Genomic DNA, 16466 nt, shown 5'->3' with positions numbered 1-16466 from the left:
GGTGCAACAGTTTCATCCCAAAACCATCCCAACTACCAGGTCGTGGAAAAACTATCTTCCACAAAACCGGTCCATGGGGCCAAAAAGGTTAGGGACCACTGCTAGCATGAGCTATTACTCATCAGCATGAACAATTACTCATCAGCATGAGTAATGACATCGAACTGTGCTACAGTCATTGTCTTTTGCCATCACACATAGGTGATTTTTTAAAAAACAATTGCTTGCACTTAAGAATGTTCTTGATGAAGCAATAAAAATTATTAATTAAATCTAAACCCTTGAGTGTAGGTCTTTTAAATAGTCTGTAATAAAACAGGGAAGTATGCATAAAGCACTTCCGCAAGATACTCAAGTACAATGGGCTGTCTCCAGGAAAAGCACTTGTGACTCTGAGCTGTGAGTTAACTAGCTGCTTTTTCCATGGAACCCTACTTTTACTTGGAACAAAGAACAAACTGGTTATTTAGACATGAATATTTAGCAGACATTTTCTTGAAAATGGAGTCTGTCACTTTGAGGAAAACAAGTATTTGTTGCCAATGATAAAATCCAGGTTTCTAGTGAAAACCTAGAATTGTAGAAAACTTGTAGCTACTTGACAGCTTCCCAATACTTATAGACTTTGCTGATGAAATGGGTGGTGATAATAACTAATATAGTTTTTTTTGATATTGTATTATAAAATGTTTAAACATTTAGAATATCTGCTTAACTCAATTAACAAGTATTTCCCAAAAGGCCGCAGCACGATATTCTAAAATCACATATGGGTAAAAGATCCATTCAAGTGCAAGTCAGATTAATGGATTTTAATGTAACAGTAACATCAATATGATTTCAGATTTCATACTGCAACTTAATTTATAAGAAACTAACACTTGTCAAGTTTTGGTGTAGTATCAGGAAAGAATATGCACAATTGTCTGAAAAGGCTGTAAAATACTTCTCCCTTTTCCAACTACATGTTCTTTCAGGCCATATTTTCTTTAGGTACTTCAATCAAAACAAATTATCACATCAGACTGAATAAAAGTAGATATGAAAATCTAGCTGCCTTCCATTAAGCTGGATATTTAAGAGATTTGCAAAAATGTAAAAAAGCCACTCTTCTAATTTTTCAAAAACTTATTTTTTCATAAAAATATATTATGTATGTTAATGAGATAGGTTTATTATTTTATAGTAACAATTTTTTTTTTTTTTTTTTTTTTTGAGAAGGAATCTTGCTCTGTCACCCAGGCTGGAGTGCAGTGGCCAGATCTCAGCTCACTGCAAGCTCCACCTCCCCGGTTTACACCATTCTCCTGGCTTAGCCTCCCGAGTAGCTGGGACTACAGGTGCCCGCCACCTCGCCCGGCTAGTTTTTTTGTATTTTTTAGTAGAGACGGTGTTTCACTGTGTTAGCCAGGATGGTCTCGATCTCCTGACCTCGTGATCCGCCCGTCTCGGCCTCCCAAAGTGTTGGGATTACAGGCTTGAGCCACCGCGCCCGGCCAGTAACAAATATTTTTAAATGTCTTCCATTTTAATATCTAATATAGTAAATATCAACGTATATAACCCACATAAACAAAAGCTCTTTAGGGTCCTCAAAAATTTTTACCAGTGTAAAAACTCCTGAGAAAAGTGAGAATCACTGTTCTAAGAAAAATATGCCTCTGATTCCAGCCACTCCCAAAACTGCTCTGTTTGTACCAAAATCTTCCCCTTCCTCACCCCCAACTGGAGTTGAACCTGGGGCAGATATCTGGCTCAGGGGAAAATCAACCTTTCAACTGACCAAATCAGATCTCCCCCAGGAATCTGAATTATGCCTCACGGAGACTAAAGCCTATTTACAGCAGAACACTAGAGTCCGCAAACTCTTGCGGAAGAACTCGCTACTGTTTTGGTTCCAGCCTTTTCTGAGGTTTGGTTGTTCAGCTTTTCCTTAGATTCTGCAACAGCTATTTCCTTTTTCCTTCAGATAAATCTCCCCCAGTTTATGTTTTTTTCAACCCTGCATGTGACATCAGAAACTCTTTTATATGAACTGGTTTGAATAGGTTTAATTTCCTTATGATCAAGGAAGCCTTGACACCATAAAACTTCAATGCTTTTACCCAGTCCTTATACAAGACACCAAATTACAATAAGGTTCCCTTCCATTTGAAGATATCCCTATATAAAATCACTCCAACAAAACTAAAAGTTGAATGGAAACTGTAGGCTCATTCAAAACAAGTGATAAGTTACTAGGTAAGGAAGGTATAATTCTTCTCTTCTTTAGGAAAAGTCCGTTATACATCATGTGAATATATATTGGACAACAAATAGCTTCATTAAAATTTATCAATTTGGGGCCGGGTGCGGTGGCTCATACTTGTAATCCCAGCACTTTGGAAGGCCCAGGCGGGCAGATCACAAGGTCAGGAGATAGAGACCATCCTGGCTAACACAGTGAAACCCCATCTCTACTAAAAATACAAAAAAATTAGCCAGGCACGGTGGCAGGCACCTGTAGTCCCAGCTACTGGGGAGGCTGAGGCAGGAGAATGGCGTGAACCCAGGAGGCGGAGCTTGCAGTGAGCCGAGATGGTGCCACTGCACTCCAGCCTGGCGACAGCAAGACTTCGTCTCAAAAAGAAAAAAAAATACAGACACACACACACACATACACATATACACACACCAATTTGGCCAGGCGCGATGGCTTATGCCTGTAATCTCAGCACTCTAGGAGACTGAGGCAGGTGGATCACCTGAGGTTAGGAGTTCAAGACCAGTCTGGCCAACATGCTGAAACCCCATCTCTAATAAATTAATAAAAATTAGCCTGGCATGGTGGTGTGCACCTCTAGTCCCAGCTACTCAGGAAGCTGAGGCAGGAGAATTGCTTGAACCCAGGAGGCAGAGGCTGCAGTGAGCCGAGATAGAGCCACTACACTCCAGCCTGGGCGACAGGGCGAGACTCCGTCTCAAAAAAAAAATAAACAAATAAATAAAAAATACCAATATGACAGAAAGCCTGAAAAATAAAGAACAAGGGAGTGAGACTTGCCCTATCAAATATAAACAATTATTATAAACCTATGAGAATTAAGGCACTGCAGTACCAGTACAAGATAGGCCAACAGACCAACGGTATGGAATAGAGAAAATACAGATACAAACTCTCATATATATGGAAACATATTAGTGGCATTATGAAGTTGTAGGGAACAGATGGACTATTCAATAAAGGATGCTCGGCCACTAGACTATCCTTATGGAAAGAAAACTGGATCCATACTTCAGGGTTATCTTTATGAACAAAAAAATATGATCTGTACTTCACACGAAACATCAAAATAAATTCCAGGTGGATTAGAGACCTAAAGGTAAAAAGCACACTTTAACAACTTTTAGAAGATAAGATGAAACCATTACCTCCATATAGGGGAGGATTCCTTCATGAAGACACACACACACACCCCCCCATATAGGAACAATATAATAAATCTGATTGCATGAAAATCTAAAACTCAAGGCCGGGCACAGTGGCTCACGTCTGTAATCCCAGTATTCTGAAAGGCCGAGGCAGGCGGATCACTTGAGGTCAGGAGTTTGAGTCCAGCCTGGACAACAATGTAAAACCACGTCTCTACTAATAATACAAAAACTAGCCGGGCCACCTGTAATCCCAGCTACTTGAGAGGCTGAGGCAGGAGAATCATTGAACCTGGCAGGCAGAGGTGGCACTGAGCCAAGATGGCACTACTGCACTCCAGTCTGGGCAACAGAATAAGACTCCATCTCAAAAAAAAAAAAAAAATCTAAAACTCAGTTTGATAAAAGATAAAATTAAGTTTAAAAACAAATTAAAGGGCTGGGCGTGCTGGCTCATGCCTGTAATCCCAGTACTTTCAGAGGCCAAGGTGGGTGGATAACCTAAGGTCAGGAGTTCAAGACTAGCCTGGCCAACATAGTGAAACACCATCTCTACTAAAAATACAAAAATTAGCCAGGCATGGTGGCACAAGCCTGTAATCCCAGCTACTTGGGACGCTGAGGCAGGAGAATCGCTTGAACCTGGGAGGCAGAGGTTGCAATAAGCTGAAATCATGTCATTGCATTTTAGCCTAGGTGACAAGAGCAAAACGCTGTCTAAAAACAAAAACAAAAACAACCAAATTAAAACACACCCATTAGAATGGCTACTATTACCAAAAAAAAAATTTTTTTAACAAAATAAATACTGCCCTAAAAGGGATATCCAAAGCCTTTAAAAAAAAAAAAACCCGGGTGTGGTGGCTCACGCCTGCAGCACTTTGGGAGGCCGAGGCAGGCGGATCACTTGAGGTAAGGAGTTCGAGACCAGCCTGGTCAACATGGTAAAACTCCGTCTCTACTAAAATACAAAAATTAGCTGGACATGGTGGCGCACGCCTGTAATCTCAGTTACTTGGGAGGCTGAGGCAGGAGAATCGCTTGAACCCAGGAGGTGGAGGCTATAGTGCGCCAAGATCACACCACTGCGTTCCAGCCTGGGCGACAGAGTAAGACTCCATCTCAAAAACAGAAAGAAAAAAGAAAAGAAGAGAAGAAAAAGAAAAAGTGTTAGGCTGCAGAGAGGTTGGCACCTTTGTGAACTGCTGGTGGCAATATAAAATGGTTCAGCCACTATGGAAAACAGTATGAAGTTTCCTCAAAAAATCAGAAATAGAATTACATGATCCACAATTCCACTTCTGGGCATATACCCAAGAGAACTGAAAGCAGGGTCTTGAAAAGATGTTTGTACACTCATGTTCATATCAGCATTACTCCCAATAGCCAAAAGGTAAAAACAACACAAATGTCTATCAACAGATAAAGCGATAAGCAAAATCTGGAATGGAATATTATTCAGCCTTAAAAGAAAGGAAATCCTAGCACATGCCACAACATGGATGAACCTTGGGGACAATGGGCTAAGTGCAACAAGCCAGTCACAAAATAGACAAACTCTGTATGATTCCACTTACACTTACACCAGAGTAGTGAAATTACTAGAGACGGAAAGTAAAAGGGTGGTTCCCAGAGCCTGGGGGAGGGAGGAAACAAGAAGTTGTTTAATGAGTACAGAGTTTCCGTATTGCAAGACGAAAGAGTTCTAGAGATCTGTTGCACAACAATGTGACTATACTAAACACTACTAACTGTATACTTAAAATGGTTAAGGTGGTAAATTTATTTATTTATTTATTTAATTTTTTTTTTTTTGAGACGGAGTCTCACTCTGTCACCCAGGCTGGAGTGCAGTGGCCGGATCTCAGCTCACTGCAAGCTCCGCCTCCCGGGTTCACGCCATTCTCCTGCCTCAGCCTCCCGAGTAGCTGGGACTACAGGCGCCGGCCACCTCGCTGGGCTAGTTTTTTGTATTTTTTAGTGGAGACGGGGTTTCACCGTGTTAGCCAGGATGGTCTCGATCTCCTGACCTCGTGATCCGCCCGCCTCGGCCTCCCGAAGTGCTAGGATTACAGGCTTGAGCCACCGCGCCTGGCCAAGGTGGTAAATTTAACATTAAGTTTTTTACCACAATAAAAATAAGAGATTGTTTATTATGTATAATAATAAAAAACTGGAAATACCTTATGTTTATTAAACAGGAAACGGATAAATGGTGGTACAGATATTCATACAACCAAATACTAAACAGCAGTTAAAATGAACTCAAGTTACATGTATCAACATAAGTAAATCTCAAAAAACCATACTAAGCAAAAATATTAAGATAAAGAACGGTATAGATTGGAGTATATAGTACATATTGGATTACAGCACAGTTAGAACATAATAAACACCAAATTCAGGATAGGTGTTACCTCTAAGGAGGGAGGGAAGAAGAGAATAGGAATACACTAAGGCTTTGCTATTTCATTAATGTGCTATTTACTAGAAAAAGTATCTGGGGGTAAATATAATAAAATGTTAAGATTTTATAAAGCTGGGTGATAAGTATATGCACAGTATTATTCTTTATATTTTCTATATGTTTAAGATATATATACACACACACCCATATATTTACATATATACACATATATATTTACATATATGTTTTGGTTTTTTTTTTGAGATTTTGAGATGAGTCTTGCTCTGTCGCCCAGGTTGGAATGCAGTGGCACAATCTCAGCTCACTGCAACCTCCGCCTCCTCCCAGGTTCAAGTGATTCTCCTGCCTCAGTCTCTCAAGTAGCTGGGACTACAGGTGCCCACCACCACGCCTGGATAATTTTTGCATTTTTAGTAGAGACTATGCTTAGTTTCACTATGTTGGCCAGGCTAGTCTCGAACTCCTGACCTCAGGCGATCTGCCCGTCTCAGCCTCCCAAAGTCCTGGGATTACAGGCGTGAGACACCACGCCCAGTCTAAGATCTTTTATAATTAAAAAATTAAGGCCAGGTGCAGTGGGTCACAACTGTAATCCCAGCACTTTGGGAGGCTGAGGCGGGCGGATCACTAGGTCAGGAGATCGAGACCATCCCGGCCAACATGGTGAAACCCCGTCTCTAGTAAAAATACAAAAATTAGCTAGACATGGTGGTGTATGCCTGTAGTCCTAGCTACTCGGGATGCTTAAGCAGGAGAATCACTTGGACCCGGGAGGCGGAGGTTGCAGTGAGTCAAGATAACGCCACTGTACTCCAGCCTAGTGACAGAGCAAGACTCCGTCTCAAAAAAAAAAAAAAAAAAAAAAAATTAAGACAGCATAAAAGATGTTCACCGAAAAATTGTCATTTTTATTTACAGCAAATTTCTACACGGTTATCTGTTTCCAAATATCAAGTAAAGGAATACATAAATCTCAGTTTGAGGAGATGAATGATCACACATACATTTTTCCTGTTACAAATAAATAGATATATAGATAGGGGAGATTAGAGGTTTTCAAAGAACTACTGACATGGCAAGGAGATTTACACTAACAGCTTTTTAGAAAATCAAAAGTCAGGAATAAAGGTCTTCATGATCAAGAAGGTGTTGCTGGCCGGGCGCAGTGGCTCAAGCCTGTAATCCCAGCACTTTGGGAGGCCAAGACGGGTAGATCACGAGGTCAGGAGATCGAGACCATCCTGGCCAACACAGTGAAACCCCGTCTCTACTAAAAACTACAAAAAAACTAGCCGGGCAAGGTGGCGGGCGCCTGTAGTCCCAGCTACTTGGGAGGCTGAGGCAGGAGAATGGCGTGAACCCGGGAGGCGGAGCTTGCAGTGAGCCGAGATCGCGCCACTGCACTCCAGCCTGGATGACACAGCGAGACTCTGTCTCAAAAAAAAAAAAAAAAAAAAAAAGAACGTGTTGCTGTCTGAATGGTTAATTCCCTAAGGTCTATATCCAGCTCTCCCAAAGCTGCATGACCAGCTCTGTCATAGAGTACCTAGGCAACTCCTTTAAAGTTCTATTAAAACATGACCATAGTTGGAAGAATGACAGCCTAAGCATTTCCTCAAGAATGTGTACTTTAGAATTTCTTTTTCCTGTAATGGGAGCTTTTCAAAAACAAAAATAAAAGCAGCTACTAGGTCTTATTGGCAAATGTGTCAGAATAGCCTTTCAGAGAGATTCACTATGCCTGAAAACAAACACAAGAAACAGGTGTGCTTCCCTGAATATACAAGCAGGATTTAATTTGGGACCAGTATTGTTATGAAACCAGGTTGAGAATAACCTTATAAATATGACAAAATGGTAAAAAGCAACTGAAATATGAATTTCAGATAAATATCAGAATACTGTTATTGTCTGGCTTTGAGTAACCTGAAATCAGTAAGATTACTCAAACACCACTACACTGTAGAAGTCTAACAAAACATTTTTTGCTAAGACAGGAATTAGTCTACCCCGAAACCCACTTTAGAATGCAGTTCTGCTGTATCTTTCATTTGTATTAACCTTTATTAGTGTGATGAATTTTCAGAAAACATTGTGGCTGCCCTGACTTTCCTCCTGAGTCTACAGTACATAACAGAAAGCCACAGGATTCGGCACTGTTCCAGACCCTGAGTTAAGACAGCTAGATATCAGAGTTTACGGCCTATCTGAAATTTTTCCCTAATTAAGAACAATTTGCCTCACTTCTTTTTTATGATGAAAATCTAGTGATAATTTAAAAAATGCGATTACAGCATAATCTTACATAACACTCTGTGTAGAGATGAGGAAAAGGGAAGACATACTTGGGCATAGACACACAGATGTTTTTATATAATAATAAAACCGCCACATCCCAAAGCTTAGAAACACACAATTTCAACCTCTAAATTTTATTCTGTGTGCCTTTCATCTTAGAAAAAAACAAGTTTGCTCATGAGAGGCGGGGACAAGGGGGTGGTCAATGCTCTCTTCAGATACTGCCTTTCACGAAGAATATTCAAGTAAGGGAAGCTGTGAGTTCTAACATCCAGAATCCAGCAATGCCAGTGACACAGAAGTGAGTCAAACACTAAGTACATCGGGTTAAAATTAAAGCACCTTTAGTTTTTAGAATTTGGTTCCAGAAGCTGCATATGGTAGACAAATAACCTATTAGGTTGGTGCAAAAGTAATTGCGGTTTGTACCATTAATGACAAAACCGCAATTACTTTTGCACCAACCTCATAATTTACTGAAAGGGAAGAAAATGTCATATACATAAAGGTAAGGGTAAGGGTTCTGCATCTAGGAAAGGAAAAATACAAAGTGAGCTAGGAACTGCTTGTGACAGAAAGCAAGGAAGCACTCATAGCCCAAGCTTAAAGGGCTCCCACAGGCCAAATACGGAACAGTGTGAGCATCAAAAAGAATGTAAATGTTGGTAAAACATGGAATAAACTAAAATCCATGACACTAAAACAATGAGAGTGAAAAACTCATTTACCACCATTAGAGATGATAGTGTACCATTTCCTTACTCAGAAAAGTGTTAAAGAAAAAAAATTAAGAATTTATCTCAATTTTTTAGTAGGAATTATAATTTATGCCAGGCACGGTGGCTCATGCCGGTAATCCCAAGACTTTGGGAAGCAGAGGCGGGAGGATCACTTGAGGTCAGGAGTTCAGGGCCAGCCTGGCCAATATGGTGAAACCCCATTTCTATTAAAACTACAAAAATTGGCTGGGCGTGGTGACTCACACCTGTAATCTCAGCACTTTCGGAGGGAAAGGCAGGCGGATCACAAGGTTAGGAGATTAGGACCATCCTGGCCAACACGGTGAAACCTTGTCTCTACTAAAAATACAAAAAATTAGCTGAGTGTGGTGGCAGGCACCTGTAATCCCAGCTAATTGGGAAGTTGAGGCACAAGAATCACTTGAACCCAGGAGGCAGAGGTTGCAGTGAGCCATGATCACTCCACTGCACTCCAGCCTGGGAGACAGAGCAAGAAACACACAATTTCAACACACAATTTCAATTTTTTTGAGACTCCATCTCAAAAAAAACAAAAAACAAAAAAGAATTATAATTTATTCCCAACCGGTGAGGAAAATCCTTACAGAAGATTGAAAGCTAATCAGTGTAAAAGAAATGACAGAATCAGAAAAACCACTATTTCCAAAAACCAATGAATTAACTGATTTACGCAAAGATCATCATCATGAGGTGAAATGTTGCTGGAGAAGAGTAATAGTACAATGCCAAAGTAGCACCACTCCGCAGATAACTTACTAATTACAAAGGGGGAAAAATATCTTTACAACAAAGGAGTCTGGTATTTATCACTTTAAATGATCAAACAAACTCAGCATCATTAATAGTGGGACAGTATGACATCATGTTTCTCCTCCTATGATGCAGCGAGGAGCAGAGAAACACATACAAAGTAGTCTCATCAAAAATGTTTAACGATAATCTAATCAGACCTGTAGAGCTCAATATCTGTTTATGAAACTATGAGGAAATAACCAGAAAATTCCAGAAGTGATACATTCTACAAGACAAACAGCTCAGACTCTTTAAAAACCAGTATCATGAGGCCAGGCATGGTGGCTCACACTTGTAATCTCAGCACTTTGGGAGGCTGAGGCAGGCGGATCACTTGAATTCAGGAGTTTGAGACTGGCCTGGCCAACCTGGTGACACCCCGTGTCTACTAAAAATGCAAAAATTAGCCAGGTCCACGTGGTGGTGGGCACCTGTAATCCCAGCTCCTCAGGAGGCTGAGGCAGGAGGATCGCTTGAACCCTGGAGGCAAAGGTTGCAGTGAGCCAAGATCGTGCCACTGCACTCCAGCCTAGGCGACAGGGAAACTTCATCTCGGAAAAAAAAAAAACAGTATCATGTGGCTTCTAAACTGTTCTCGATTTAAAGAGACTAAAGAGACATGTTTGGAGGAAAAAAAGAAGTGTCATCTTCAAGACAACTGAGCAAATCTGAACATGAATTGGATATTAGATGGTATTAGAGAATTACTGTTAATTGCCTTAACTGTGACAAGTTATTATAAGCTTTAAGGAGATACATCTAAAGTATTTTAGGGTAAAGTGTCATGATGTGTGCAATACAAAAATGTATATATTTAAATATATGTGCACATACATAAAGTAAATATAGCAAAATGTGAACAACTGTTGAATCTAAGTGATGGATATAAAGATGTTAACTGTGCTATTCTTTCCATTTTTCTGTATGTCTAAAATTTTTCACTTAAACCATTACAGAAAAAAAAAAAAGGGCTCCAAATGTACTTCCTCCAGGAAGGCCTCCCAAATGAACTCTCCTTTAACCTTTAATCATGTCTTCACAAGGTCCTCTCAGCATGGAACATAGTGTATTAGTGTTACAGTTTTGTTTTCTAATTGTTCTCTTATTATTTCCTATATTCAGTAGGTGTGGCTTTACAACAAGATTATGTCTTTGGGCCAGGCGTGGTGGCTCAGGCTTGTAATCCCAGCACTTTGGGAGGCTGAGGTAGGCGGACCATCTGAGGTCGGGAGTTTGAGACCAGCCTGACCAACATGGAGAAATCCTGTCTCTACTAAAAATACAAAGTTAGCTAGGCATGGTGTTGCATGCCTGTAATCCCAGCTACTCAGGAAGTCTGAGGCAGGAGAATAGCTTGAACCAGGGAGGCGGAGGTTGCGGTGAGTCAAGATTGCGCCACTGTACTCCAGTCTGGGCAACAAGAGCGAAACTCGGTCTCAAAAAAGATAATAATAAATAATTAATAAATAAATAAAAAGATTACATCTTTGGTTTTGGCATCAGGGTAAGGCTGGCCTCAGAATGAGTTTAAGAAGTATTCCCTTCTCTTCAACTTTTTAGAATAGTTTGAGTAGAACTGGTATTAGTTCTTCTTTAAATGTTTGGCAGAATTCAGCGATGAAGCTGTCAGGTCCTGGGCTTTTTCTTTGACGGGAGACTTTTTATTACTGCTTCAATCTTGATACTCACTATTATTGATCAGTTCAGGTTTTCTATTTCTTCATGGTTCAATCTTGGTAGACTACATGTGTCCAGAAAGTTATCCATTTCTTCTAGGTTTTCCAACAAGACTGTAAACTCTCTTCAAGCACATATTTAATTCTTTTCTACTTCTTTGAAGCTCATAGTGAAGTATTCTGCAATCAGCAGACTTAAAAAATGCTAGTACCAGTATTCTGTACCAAGAAGGCAGACCTCAACTAACTAGATTAGCTTTTCAATTTCTCACCAGAATAATAGCAGTTCACTTGGATGAACAATTTAAAGTCACAGTTATCAAAAGGAGATCATAAATCATTTACAGGCTTACAGAATTACAGAGAAACTAGCATCTAGGAGTTAAAGGAAGACATTGGAATATAGGTTTTTTATGTCTTCCTAGCATTGTCATGGATTTGCTATTATCCAGACATATGACTTTATTCTCATGACATTATTTTTCAAACAAAATCCTCCATGACCCCTCCCCAATCTGCAAAACAGTGAGGTATTTATACACAACTCTTCAGTGCAGTGAAGCTTAACAAACTACATAATGAACTTTAAAATCTTAGATAAAAGACGGCACAAATATCAAAAATTTTGATAATAGTGTTGGTGAGAAAACAGGCAGACTCACACTGCTGGCAGGAATATAAATTCATACAACCTCTGTGGAAAGCATTTAGTAATATCTAACAATATTACAAATGCACACCCATTGATCCAGCGCGTCCACTAGGAATTTAAACCAACAGACACTCACGTACACATAATAAGTACATACAAGGAATTAACTGTATCACTGGAAACAACCTAAATGTCCAATAAGTGTTGGCTGAATGATGGTACATCTACACAATGGAATTATCTGCCATCTTTCAAAAAGGAAGAGGGACTGTATTTACTACATGGAATGATCACCAAGATAAACAGAGAAAAGCGAAGTGCAGAATAAGCATAATGTCTTATTGCGTAAAACAAACAAAAACAAAAAATGTGAAGAATATATAGGTGTATATGCTTGTAAAAGGATATACTGTCTCTGGATGAATAAACAAGATTGCTGCCTTTGGGAAAGGGAACTCATGGATAAAGAGGATGGTAAGAAAAGAAAGACTTCTCTCTCTGTGTACCTTTTGAATTTTGTTTCATATGTATGTACATGTGTTACCCATTTTAAAGAGTGATTTTTTTAAAAAGGCTCTGCACCAGTACGAATTATTTAACAACATTCATCTTAATCTAAAAGCATTGCATGCCATCAAAATTTTAAATGAGGCTTCGGTGAATTCAACTAGACAAAATGTTTCTAGAAAAAATCAGGCCCGGCGCGGTGGCTCGCACCTGTAATCCCAGCACTTTGGGAGGCCAAGGCGGGGGTGGATCACTTGAGGTCAGGAGTTTGAGACCAGCTTGGCCAACATGGCAAAACATTGTCTCTACAAAAAGTACAAAAATTAGCCAGGCATGGTGGCACTCATCTGTAATCCCAGCTACTCGGGAGGCTGAGGCGGGAGAATCACTTGAACCCAGGAGGCAAAGGTTGCAGTGAGCCGAGATCACACCACTGCACTCCAGCCTGGGTGACAGAGCAAGACTTCATCTCAAAAAAAAAAAAAAAAAGAGGAAAAAAGAAAAATTGAAGCATCCTAATGGCTGAAACCTACTGAGAAGAAAGATGGACACTTACTACAATAGTTTCACTTCTAGATATTACCAGAACCTATCCTATCCTAAGTATGGACATAGGGAACAGTAAACATCTCCAAATACCAAATTAGCTACTATGAAGAGCTCTAAAAGGAGAGATCAATAAAGTACCAAATGGATACCAACTGCCCCAACCCTAAGTGTGGGGTAGTCTTACAATAACTTCTACTCCTTAGGAAAAATAGGAAAAAAGGAAAAAAAGATGAGTTTCCAGCTCTTTCCCAGAAAGATACATGCACCCCAAATTCCTCTGCTCCCTGTGTGTCATCTCTTGGTTCTAACTGTAACCATGGCAACAGGAAACAGCACAAAAGACAGCTGAACCCTTTAAGGGCCAGGGTTAAAAGGGGAAGTGAAAAATACATATACTTTAAGGCCCAAGAACAAGCGGTTTTGGAGTTAACAGTGGCAGCCAAAAAAGCCTTAAGAGAAGAACATCAAAGAATACAAACTAAAGAGAATTGAAAGTAAGGTCCCTTCCCAGTTATCCAGCTAGGAGACTAGGATTGGCAAGGAGAACTGAAAAACACAAAAAAATGCCCCTCCTTTCGCACTCCCCTCCCCACAACAATTTAGCTATTCATTTCAATGTTATCTAGAAAACCTTTTGCTATTAAGAGCTTATCTTCTCTCTGTTTTGATGGCAGAGGTAAGCAGCAGCAAAGTATCCCAAAACAGGGTCACGTATAATCGCCAACTGAAAACCCAGGTCCTAGATCACTGAAATACTATTGTTCTTCAGAGTTCGTTATTTACATTTCTTTTTGTTATCTGCCAACGTGAAAGAAACATCACATTACTTAAAACCTCCACTGAATAAGTTATTGTCCACCAACAGTTTCAGATTGCCTTTGTTTTCACGTCACAGAGCACCAATAAGGTACAGATAAAATTAAAAGTGCTAAGGAAGATCTTTGACCAAATAAAAAGGCACATAGGTCACACAAAGTAAGAGGGCTGGTAGGTGAGATTCTTGATGTCTTGATTTATAGTTAGGACCCTAAGCTTTATACTGAGTGTGCCCTTTATCTGTCTTATCTAGTTCTGCGAATCAAGAATTTTACTAAAATGAAATGCCTCACTTAGTTTCTTTTATGACCCTTAGTCTTCTTTAGCAAAGCTTCCAAAATCCCCTGCCAGGACAAGTGATGGAATGGAGCACCTACTCCTAAATTTAGGGTAAACTGGTACTAAAAGGTACAAGCACGACGATGGAGTATAGGAATGGAAAAGTAATCCTACAACTAGAAGACGCAGTGACAGTTTCAAAAGAAGGGTCAGTGTGGGACACGCTGGCTCTGGGAGGCGTTTGTAGCCTGGGAGTCTCTAGGGCAACACCACATGAGAATAGTGCTTTGTCCGTAAGTCTTTCACATAATTTAAATTCTCCCTTTTGGGCAGGAGCAACAGGCTCATTATCTGGCAGCAAGTCTAGCCCACAGCCTGGGAAGAAGGCGGACTCGTGCTCCACCGGCTCTTTATCCCGCAGGTCCCTGCAACACCACGATGCGCATGCGCCCCGGGGGCAGCTAAGAAGCACCCCGAGCTCGTTCACACTCGCGCATGCGCAGTCACCCATCTCGCCGCAGGCGACAGCTCACTATTTGGCAAGGGGGATGGGGCTGGGAAATGATGGGGGGGGGCTGAAGGCAGGGGGCGCGTTTGTGTCTCCTGAATGCTTGAGATAGGGAGAAGGGACGGGTGATTCGGCTTTGGCATTCGCAGGCCACGTAATCCGGGTGTAGGAAATGGGACTGAGGAGAGTATATGTGTGTGGCGGGGGGTGGGGGGGCAGTGGGGGTCAGTCACCTCTTCAGGGAGGTGCCCCCCCACTCCGACAGGACAACCCCCTCCCTCGACTCTCCTCCCCCCACTCACCTGAGAGCGGCGGCGACAGCTGCTGGTCCCCGTCCCCCTGCGCTCGCCTCATACTGTCCGCAACATCCGGGACCTGCGGGACCGCCGATACACAAATACACACACACTCGGAGCGCGCACACTCACACACACACACACCGACACACACCGGCCGGGGCGTCATGGCGTCAGCACGTCGACGCAGCCAGCGCGTACCGCCGGGCCCCACCCCGCGCGGCCTCCTCCCCTTTACTCCCTTCTCTTCCCCTCCCCTCCCTGGGTTTCCCTGCTCCTCCTCCCTCGTCCTTAAGACTCCGCCTACCTTCCCTAGTGCGCATGCGTCTCGGGGCCAAGCCAGGGCCCGGGGATATGAGTGGAAGGAGGGGCCTGAGTAAAAAGAGGCGGGAACTTGGAGGGGGTCGCGTGCGGGGCGTAGGAGGCCGCGATGAGGTGCGACGACCAAATAGAGGCGTAGCAAGCCAAGGGTGGGAGTGGGCAGCGTAACAATTAAAGGCATTTCACAACAGCGATTTAGGTCTGCAAGCAGTTTATGGAGTACCAACCACTCTTATATGTATTAACTCATTTTTTAAAAGCCAGCCCTGTCGGTAAAATATTTTTTGGACTTTATGATGATGCTAGAGACCCTTTTAGGTAACTTTCAAAATTTAGCACTTAGAAACAAAAACAAGGACTATCCTTTCAGGGGAAGGTAGGCGATATAGGTGACCTAACTAAAAGGAAGCTGGCCAGGCATGGTGGCTCACGCCTGTAATCCCAGCACTTTGGGAGGCCGAGGTGGGTGGATCACCTGAGGTCAAGAGTTCGAGACCAGCCTGGCCAACATGGCAAAACCCCATCTCTACTAAAAATATAAAAATTAGCCAGGCGTGGCCGGGCGCAGTGGCTCACGCCTGTAATCCCAGCACTTTGGGAGGCCAAGGGGGCGGATCACAAGGTCAGGAGATTGAGACCATCTTGGCTAACACGGTGAAACCCTGTCTCTACTAAAAACACAAAAAATTAGCTGGGCATGGTGGTGGGCGCCTGTAGTCCCAGCTACTCAGGAGGCTGAGGCAGGAGAATGGCATGAACCCAGGAGGCTGAGCTTGGAGTGAGCCAAGATCACACCACTGCACTCCAGCCTGGGCGACAGAGCGAGACTCCGTCTCAATCAATCAATCAATAAAAGGAAGCTAATTCAGTAACAATTTGTTGCCTTGGACACCTGAGTTCCCTGTTGGCTTCACATTTTAGCCCCAATGGGCCATAAGTGATTCCTGAGTTGAGTGAAAGAAAAGGCCTCGGATCACCTTGGCCCTTGGAGAAAAAAAGTTGTCTCGGTGTTACAGTAATAATGTTAGTGTTGTGTATTAGTTGTTATGATTCTTTTAGCTCAGACTTTTAAAAAATTATTCTTGAGCTGGGCACACTGGCTCACACCTGTAATCCCAACACTTTGGGAGGCTGAGGTGGGAGGATCCCTTGAGCCCAGGAGTTGGAAACCA

The 16466-nt window shown here is 41.8% G+C and overlaps 1 protein-coding gene across 10 annotated transcripts in view; it reads right to left on the bottom strand.

Moving 5' to 3' along the window:
* Positions 1-15153, bottom strand: part of SPOP (speckle type BTB/POZ protein) — an 83345-nt gene extending 68192 nt beyond the window's left edge. For 6 of the 10 annotated variants that reach the window (XM_077968662.1, XM_077968660.1, XM_077968663.1 and 3 more), the window contains exon 1: positions 14980-15153. The gene's annotated coding sequence lies outside the window, so the exon portion shown is untranslated. Of the gene's footprint in view, positions 1-4988; positions 5048-14979 lie in introns of all 10 variants that reach the window. The other 4 variants (XM_077968661.1, XM_077968658.1, XM_028835498.2 and 1 more) reach the window with 3 other exon arrangements.
* Positions 15154-16466: the final 1313 nt, after the last annotated feature.

The sequence above is a fragment of the Macaca mulatta genome, chromosome 16 (genome assembly GCF_049350105.2).
Source record: "Macaca mulatta isolate MMU2019108-1 chromosome 16, T2T-MMU8v2.0, whole genome shotgun sequence".
NCBI lineage: Eukaryota > Metazoa > Chordata > Mammalia > Primates > Cercopithecidae > Macaca > Macaca mulatta.
Note: the sequence above shows the minus strand (reverse complement) of the source record. Positions and strands in the feature narration are given on the sequence as shown.